This window comes from Cricetulus griseus, unplaced genomic scaffold (assembly GCF_003668045.3).
Source record: "Cricetulus griseus strain 17A/GY unplaced genomic scaffold, alternate assembly CriGri-PICRH-1.0 unplaced_scaffold_1, whole genome shotgun sequence".
Lineage (NCBI taxonomy): Eukaryota > Metazoa > Chordata > Mammalia > Rodentia > Cricetidae > Cricetulus > Cricetulus griseus.
Genome location: NW_023276808.1, coordinates 9,684,576 through 9,692,337, shown reverse-complemented (window position 1 = coordinate 9,692,337; position 7,762 = coordinate 9,684,576). Strand labels below are relative to the sequence as shown.

Here is a 7,762-nt window from a genome sequence, read left to right as displayed (position 1 = left end):
TACAACCTCCAGTGTAGGGTGCCACACCCATCCCATCCCCCATTCACTCCAAAAGGAGGGTGAGGCCTCCCATAAGGGATCCACACACCACCCTCAGGGTGTCAAGGCCAGGCCTTAAACAGGATTCACCTCACTTCAGATTCCACCCTTAAAAAACTTGCCATTGTACCCCAGATAAGTTGAAAGGTACAGGAGCTCAGGAACTAATTGTGAGCATGTGGGGAGGGGAGAGGGAGTTAGGAGAAAGAGAAGGGGAGCAGAGGAGGACATGAGGTACTAGGAAGATTGAGCCAGGGAAGAACAGAGGAGACCAAGGTAAGAGATACCATACTAGAGGGAGCCTTTACAGGTTTAAAAAGAAATCTAGCACTAGGGTAAATCCATAAGGATAACCCCAGCTGAGAATCTAAGCAACAATGAAAAGACTCCCTTAAATGTCCTTCCCCTTTAATGAGATTGATGACTACCTTAATTGCCATCCTAGAACCTTCACCCAGTAGCTGATGGAAGCAGCAGCAGACACCCACAGTTAACACAGAGCTGTGATCCAGTTGCAGAGAGGGAGGAGTGATGAGCATAGGGGCCAAGACTAACCTTTAGAAACTCATAGAAACAGCTGACCTGAACAAGGGGGATCTCATGGACCCCAGAGTCCCTATATGTGGGTGTCAGCTACCACTCCTGGGTAGTCTATGTGGCCTCTGGTAGAAGATCTGTATTTATCCCTCTTATAAGAATGTTTGGGAACCCATTCCACATAGAGGGATACTCAATAAGCCTAGACACATGATGGGGGCCATAGGTCCGGTCAAAAATGACTTGACAGATTTGGAATGATCCCTTATAGCAGGTCTCACACTCTTTGGGGAGTGGATGGGGGGTGGGATGGGTGGTGGGTGTGGGTGGCATGGGAGGATGGGAGGGAGAGGGAACTGAGATGGATATGTCAAATAAGACTGTGTCTAATTTAAATAACATTCATGAAATTATATAAGAAATAGGAAAGATGGGGCGGTAAATACCTTAGCTTAACAATTGTTGGTGCCATAGCCCTAAAGTACTGGAGCTTCTGGGAAGATTATGGACACTGTCCTGAACCAGTCACAGGCTTCCTTTGTACTGTTGTTCTGCCAACATACATCATTGACCATTTTCATCATGGATGACTTTGAAATCCTGAAATTCCTACCTCCATATTCTGAGGACTATGATTACAGTCCTCTGACACCATGCCTGGCTCAGGTGGCTTCATCTTCACTTAGTGATGCATTAGAAAGATGGGATGAGTAACATGAGGAGCTGTGCTTAAGTATAATCAAAATTGAATTACCTCTGTGAGCCTGGGTTTTCACCACCTACACAATGAGGCACAACTCTTCCCAAGTCCTTTGATGATTTACAACAGATTCAATGATAAGGAAAAATAATTTCTCATAGTTGAAATACAGTGGACTTTAAGGCATATAGGCTGCATTTCAGGGGTACCTTCTTCTGTTACTGGAGTTATAACCAGAGCCTGTGTTCTGGCTCCCCTAACAAGCAAGGCTCAGTCACTCATCCTCAACAAATCAAATGAAGAAACTCATCAAACCAATCAAATGAAGAAACTTATCTAGTGGCATGTCCAACTATAATGCAGGTACCCTGTAGTCAAGATGGACAGATATCTCTGATGTCCTAGTATAGCAAGGTCTATAGTGTGATTTGTAGGTAAGACAGGGAGTCACAGTAATACCTCTCTTAAGAGCAAGAGAAAAAATAATATGAAAGGCAAAAAGACAACACTGAAAAGAATTTAAAATATATTTATTCAGTTTGAGTAATTAGGAATGATAAAGAAAATCCACAGTAAATAATCCATTCCTTGGGTCCTAACAAGCTTAGACTGAAGGAAAAAAATGCAAAATTAAATGTTCTAATGAAGCCAAATAATGGATTTTCCTCATCTCTAAACCATTCCCACATTCTCAGTTCCTGTTTCTCCTGTGAGGATGTCAAGTGAGAAGTAAATCTTTCTTCAATGGAGACATTCTCATTTGGAAGACTAAAGTCTTTACCCACAGAGAGATTGCCAGGGAAATTAGAATTTTATAGGTCACCAAGCAATGCTGGCACACACCTTTAATCCCAGCACTGGCGAGGCTGATGTAGGTGGATCTCTGTGAATTCAAGGCCAGCCTGGTCTACAGAGCAAGTTCCAGGACAACCTTCAAAGCAATACAGAGAAACCCTACCTCAAAAACCAAAAAAAAAATATGGGTCTACTGTTTCCTGAATTGCAGCCAAATATACTCCATGAAGTAGACTGCTGGTCTCCACATAACTGTCATGGTCCAAAAACATGCAATCACTTTACAAACACTCAGAAATAACAGAAAGGTTTTTTTTTAATAAATTTCCTTGTCATGATATTGTATAGCTTTTCTGAATAATCACCCTTTGCAGAGGAAGTGTCCCATGGGGACATAAAGAAGCATGGAATTACAAATATTAATTACTTATGTATCTATAGATTGAGAGAGAGAGAGAGAGAGGGAGAGATAGAATGAGAAGCTATGTTGTTAAAAAATGGCATGGACCACAAGGTGGACATTGCTGCTTGACAAAGTTCCAGCCTCCTGAGTGCTGGGATTAAAGTTGAGGGCCACCACTTCCCAGCCTATGTTTTTGAAATATTAAAAATACATTATTTTCATTAAAAAAACACTTACTGCTATCTTTTTAAATGTTTTCTTTAAGTGTATTGCTGCTTTTATCACTATTTATTCCTGTTCTCCAATGTTTCTAGGTTTTTAGTAGATTCATTGCTTTTCTCTCCAGTGATCCTATATTATTGATTTCTGTGTAGAGCAAAGTATCTGTTGCCCAGGCTTGCCTCATGCTGTGTCACTGAGATTGCATTGCACACCTAATCCTGCTTCTCCTGGCCAGGGCTGGGAAGACAATCCTGCAGCTCCTTCCAGTCTGGGCCGTTACTAATCTGTGAGAAGGAAAAATAAACCAGTTAATCCATGAACTCCAGGCTTTCTGATTTTTACTGGAAAGCCATGAGGCTTGGGCACAATGCAAAGATGCTGGCAGGCAGCTTCCTGAGTACAAGCTAGTAGTGGTTGGTGCAAGTGGTGTTGGTAAAAGTTCTCTCACTATCCAGATGACCCACCAATGCTTCGTGGAAGAACGTGACCCCACTCTCCAGGATTCCTACTGGAAGGAGGTGGCCCTAGACAATAGTGGCTACATTCTGAATGTGCTGGACACAGCAGGGCAGGATATCTACAGGGACTTGTGAGACCAATGCTTAGCAGCTAGTGATGGTGTGCTGGGTGTCTTTCCTCTTGATGACCCCTCATCTCTGGACCAGCTGCAGCAGATATGGTCTACCTGGAGACTGCAACAGAAGCAGCCCTTGCCCCTGGTACTTGTGGGCAATAAATGTGACCTAGTGACAACAGCTGGAGATGCTCACACTGATGCAGCTATCCTAACTCATAAGTGGGGAGTCCCCTTCATCAAGACCTCAGCCAAGACATGGCAAGGTGTAGAGGAAGCCTTTTCTCTGCTTGTCCATGAGATTCAGAGGGCCCAGGAGTGTGTGGTTGAGTCAAGCATGGAAAAGACCCGACAACACAAAGCCATGTGTAGCTGTGGCTGCTCTGTAGCCTGAAGATGTTAGTCAAGCAAATTGACCCTTCTCTCATGTTATGTCAAGATGACAATTCCCTTGGCATGAGAGTCCCCTCCCCCACCAAATAAGTTGCCATGGACACCTTTTCATTCTCATTTGGTGAGGAGTTAGGTGGTAACAACGGGGTTTCCAGCATTGGCCGATCTTTATGAAGCTCTATGCAAAATTGAAAAATGTTGTTCATACTGAAAAAAAAGAAACTGGATAAAGGACAGACTTTATCTTGAAAGCAAATTGCTATAGTTACAAAAGCTAAATGAAAAAAAAATCTGGGTAAAATGTGTCCTGCCTAAGAGGACAATTATTTTTCTGGGTTTAGATATAAGTCTGAAAGAAAAGATTTGGAAAATCCTTGATGTGTTTCAAGATGAATCCCTACTCTCTTCTGGAGCACATGGCCATAAAGCTCTTTTCAAGTTTTCAAAGTAATTTTTTCTATCATATCTACAACTTACCCTTATTCAATTTGCTGTTCCTGAGCCCTACCATGACTGCTCACTGTTTTCTAATTCATGATCTGTTTTTTTCAACAACAGTTACATTGTAACAACAGTTACTGTTTGAATGTGACATACATTTGGCAGCAGTATTTCCCATCAATGAGGTCAAGGGTGGGTGACACTGTACATTGAGTGTATAACTGAATGTGCACAGAGAGGACCCCGTGCTCTGCATGAGGAGCAGGATGTGTTCCAGGAAAGTGGAAGAATGTCTAATACAATACAAACTTTCTTGCCTAGGTGCTTGACTTCTGGGCTGGAAGAGCAGAGCTGGAAGGCCTGTGCTATCTGGGTCATTTGATCTCTGATCACCTAGTAGGAGCCTACTAATATTCTAGGCCCAGCTGGGTGGTCCAGCTAATGATGCACTCTGGTAAAGCTTAGCAACCATGTGGCAGGTAGCTTGCAGTTTCTTTCCAGGATTCTTCTCTCCTTCTGCTCTAGGGAATTGTGAGGAAGAAACAAGATATAATGTAGTGAGTGTAGGTTGTTCAGCGCAGTTCTGCTGAGCTGTCATATTTGCTGAGATTTACATGTACCATGAGACAGACTTTGTTTCTTTTTGGCCATGTGGTAACTGTGGCAGTTGTCCTTGTCTCCTGGGCCTCCCTGTGTAAAGATTTCTTGGATATAGTGAGAATCTGCAGCCCTGGCAATGGAGGATATGATGCTTGTAATAACACTGTCCAGTGTGCACACACAGGCACTTTGTTTGGTGTGCAGTGGGTACACTGATTGTTAAACTGCCAGTCTCATTAATAGAATTCCTGAAAATTGCATTCCACTTCCAGGTTTGTCAAAAAATACTACAAATAGTTAACAAAATGGTAGAAAGATAGTGAAATCGATTGTATTTCCTCCATACATGATTAGAATGTTATTTAGTTTCTACTACACCAACTACAATAGTCTGATTCAGTAGAATTTAGTTGCAGGTGACATAGAAGGTTCTTTAGAGATTTCTCAGGTATTCACGGTGTTGGGCAGGAAGTTTAGGCAGCTTCCACATCTTGGTCCCTAATCCATGTGGCCGGAAGAAGATATTAATTTATTCTTCCATGTTGTTTTGACATTGGGCATCAATGGGCTGGGTTTATGTGAGACCACAAGAGGCATAAAGTGCTGCAGAGCCATAGCAAGAAATCTCCTTTATAGAGAGAGCTCTTGTACATGGTGCTGCTGACTTTAGAAGAAATATCAGTAGCTGGAGGGTCAGAAACAACAGTTTAAGATTCACTTTGAGTTAATTTCATTGGAGTTTTGAAGTCTGTGTTTATTTAATCTCTGTAAACCTAGATTCATAGGTATTTAGATAACATTTTTCAAGATCACACTTTCCTGGATAAGTTTATTTTCTTCTTTGGATTAATAGTTGACTATATTTTCTAGCCTCTGTTTTTGGCTTTTTCTCTCCATCTTTATTCTTTTACAAATATTGCACATATTTTGATTATTGTAGCATTGTGGCAAGTACAAATGTAATATTATGTCAACCTGTGTACTAAGTTTTCATAATCAGATTAAACATTATGTTTTTTCCACTGTGAATGTAGCTTTTTTATTGTATTTAATATTTTCTGAATGTAGCTTTTTAATCAGCATTTTGTTATATATTGTGGAGCATTGTCATTTTATTCTGCAAATATTCCATATTTATGATCACACATTTACTTTTTTACATTCAAGTTTTGTTATTAATCTGTGAAAGGGTTATCACATAAAACATATTTTGGATTTTGGCAGATGGCTCAGTATATCTTCTTTTTGGAATGATCAGAGTTCAGATACCAACACTCAAGCAGCTAATAATTATTTACATTCCATATGCTGTATACAGGAAGCATTCTCTCATGTACCAACATATGGAAAATATAGCTATAAACTTGGCAAATTGGTAAATCCTTATACCATCAATTCTGTTACCATCAATTCTACTCTTCTACAGCACAGTTTAGCTATGGCACCCTACTCTACACTGGAGATTGTAGCACTAATTCTAATTGGTTTAGTTAGATCCACCTGCCTCTGATTTCCAAGTGTTGAGATAAAGTTATGATCCACCATGGCCTGGCCTGTATGGCTAAATACTGCCTGTTTCCACTCTGGTCTTCAGGCAAGATTTTTTGTTTGTTTATTTTATTTTATTTTTTCTTTTTTAGTTGGCTGTGGAGTGATCAGCCCGCCGCCTCTTATAGTGCCAAGGTTTTCTTTATTGAGATACACCAATCAAGAGAGAGGGATGGAGCTGGAACCAGTGAAGGTAGCTGGGGGAGCAGAAGAGAGAGCCAGGTCTCCATGTGCAGCCCTTAAGAACCTTCCCTTATGTCACCCCGAATTCCCTTCACCCTGCCCTCATGGGCAAGTCCCCAGTACACCTGGCACCTGTCCGGGCTGCCTGGGGCGGGGCTAGGGTGTCTCCCTACAGTTGGCTTTTTGTTTGTTTTTGTTTTTGAGACAGGGTTTTTCTATGTAGCTTTGGGGCCTGAACTGGAATTCTCTGGAAGTCACAGTGATCCACCTGCCTCTGCCTCTCATGTGCTGGGATTAAAGGCTTGTGCCACCACGACCTGGAAAGCTTCATTTGTTAAGCACAAACAAGATAGCACCACACTTGGGGAAACCATTTACAGGATCCACAGAAATAATGCCATATGGGTCTTACTGAGGTGAAGGGGTTCATCCTTCAGCAATACATGATCAGAGTGCTTTAACTTTCTGCTACCACCAGCTACAATGGTGTGATTTGGGGAAATTGAGTTCCAGGGAACAAAAAGAATTTCTGATCTGCAGAAGTTTCTCAGGTGTGTTGGTGTTGTGTAGACAGACAGGGCAGATTCCCCATGTGGTGTCAATGTACATGTGGCAGGAAGTAGACATTCAATTATTCTTCTATGTTATTTTCTGTGTGGGCATCAATGGGACTGGAATTTCCTCAGACCTCAAGGGTATATGAGAGTTTGTAGAAAAATAGCAAGATATTGCCCCCATTTGTAGGTGGAACTGTAGACCATGGGACCTTCCTGGAAGAAATATTGATAGCTTGAGGGTCAGAAGCAGAACAGATTAAGGGCCTTTTGAGATAATTTGGGGGGATTTGTGCAGCCTGTTTAGTTAATTTTTAAACACATAGAATCATGGGTATCTGGTTAACATTGTCAAGATCTCAGATTACCTCCCTGAGTTCCCTTTGGAATTTTGATGAAAAGTTGATTACATTTTCCTGCCTTTGTTCTTGGTTTTCCTCTCCATCCCACTTATGCTTTTCCAATATTGTATAGCTTCTCCATTGCTGTAGATTTATTGTGAGTTTAGAAATCATTCTTTGTCAATAAGTATACCATTTTTTGAAATCCTCTTGAGAATTCTGATTGTTTTCAATTTGCATATTGGTTTGGAATCAGATATATTGTTGTGAGGTATTGGGAATTTTCTTTGGATTTTATTCAATTCATGTTAAAATTTTACCTTTTATGGAGACAGGTGTTGGTATTGCACACCTTTAATCCCAGCACTTGGGAGGCAGATGCAGGAGAATCTCTGTGACGTGAGACCAGCATGTTCTATAAAAGCTAGTTCC

General features: G+C 41.2%; 1 pseudogene; it reads left to right on the top strand.

Annotated features, from left to right (window-relative positions):
- The first annotated feature begins 1,158 nt into the window (after positions 1-1,158).
- Positions 1,159-3,664, top strand: LOC113838781 (annotated as a pseudogene).
- Positions 3,665-7,762: the final 4,098 nt, after the last annotated feature.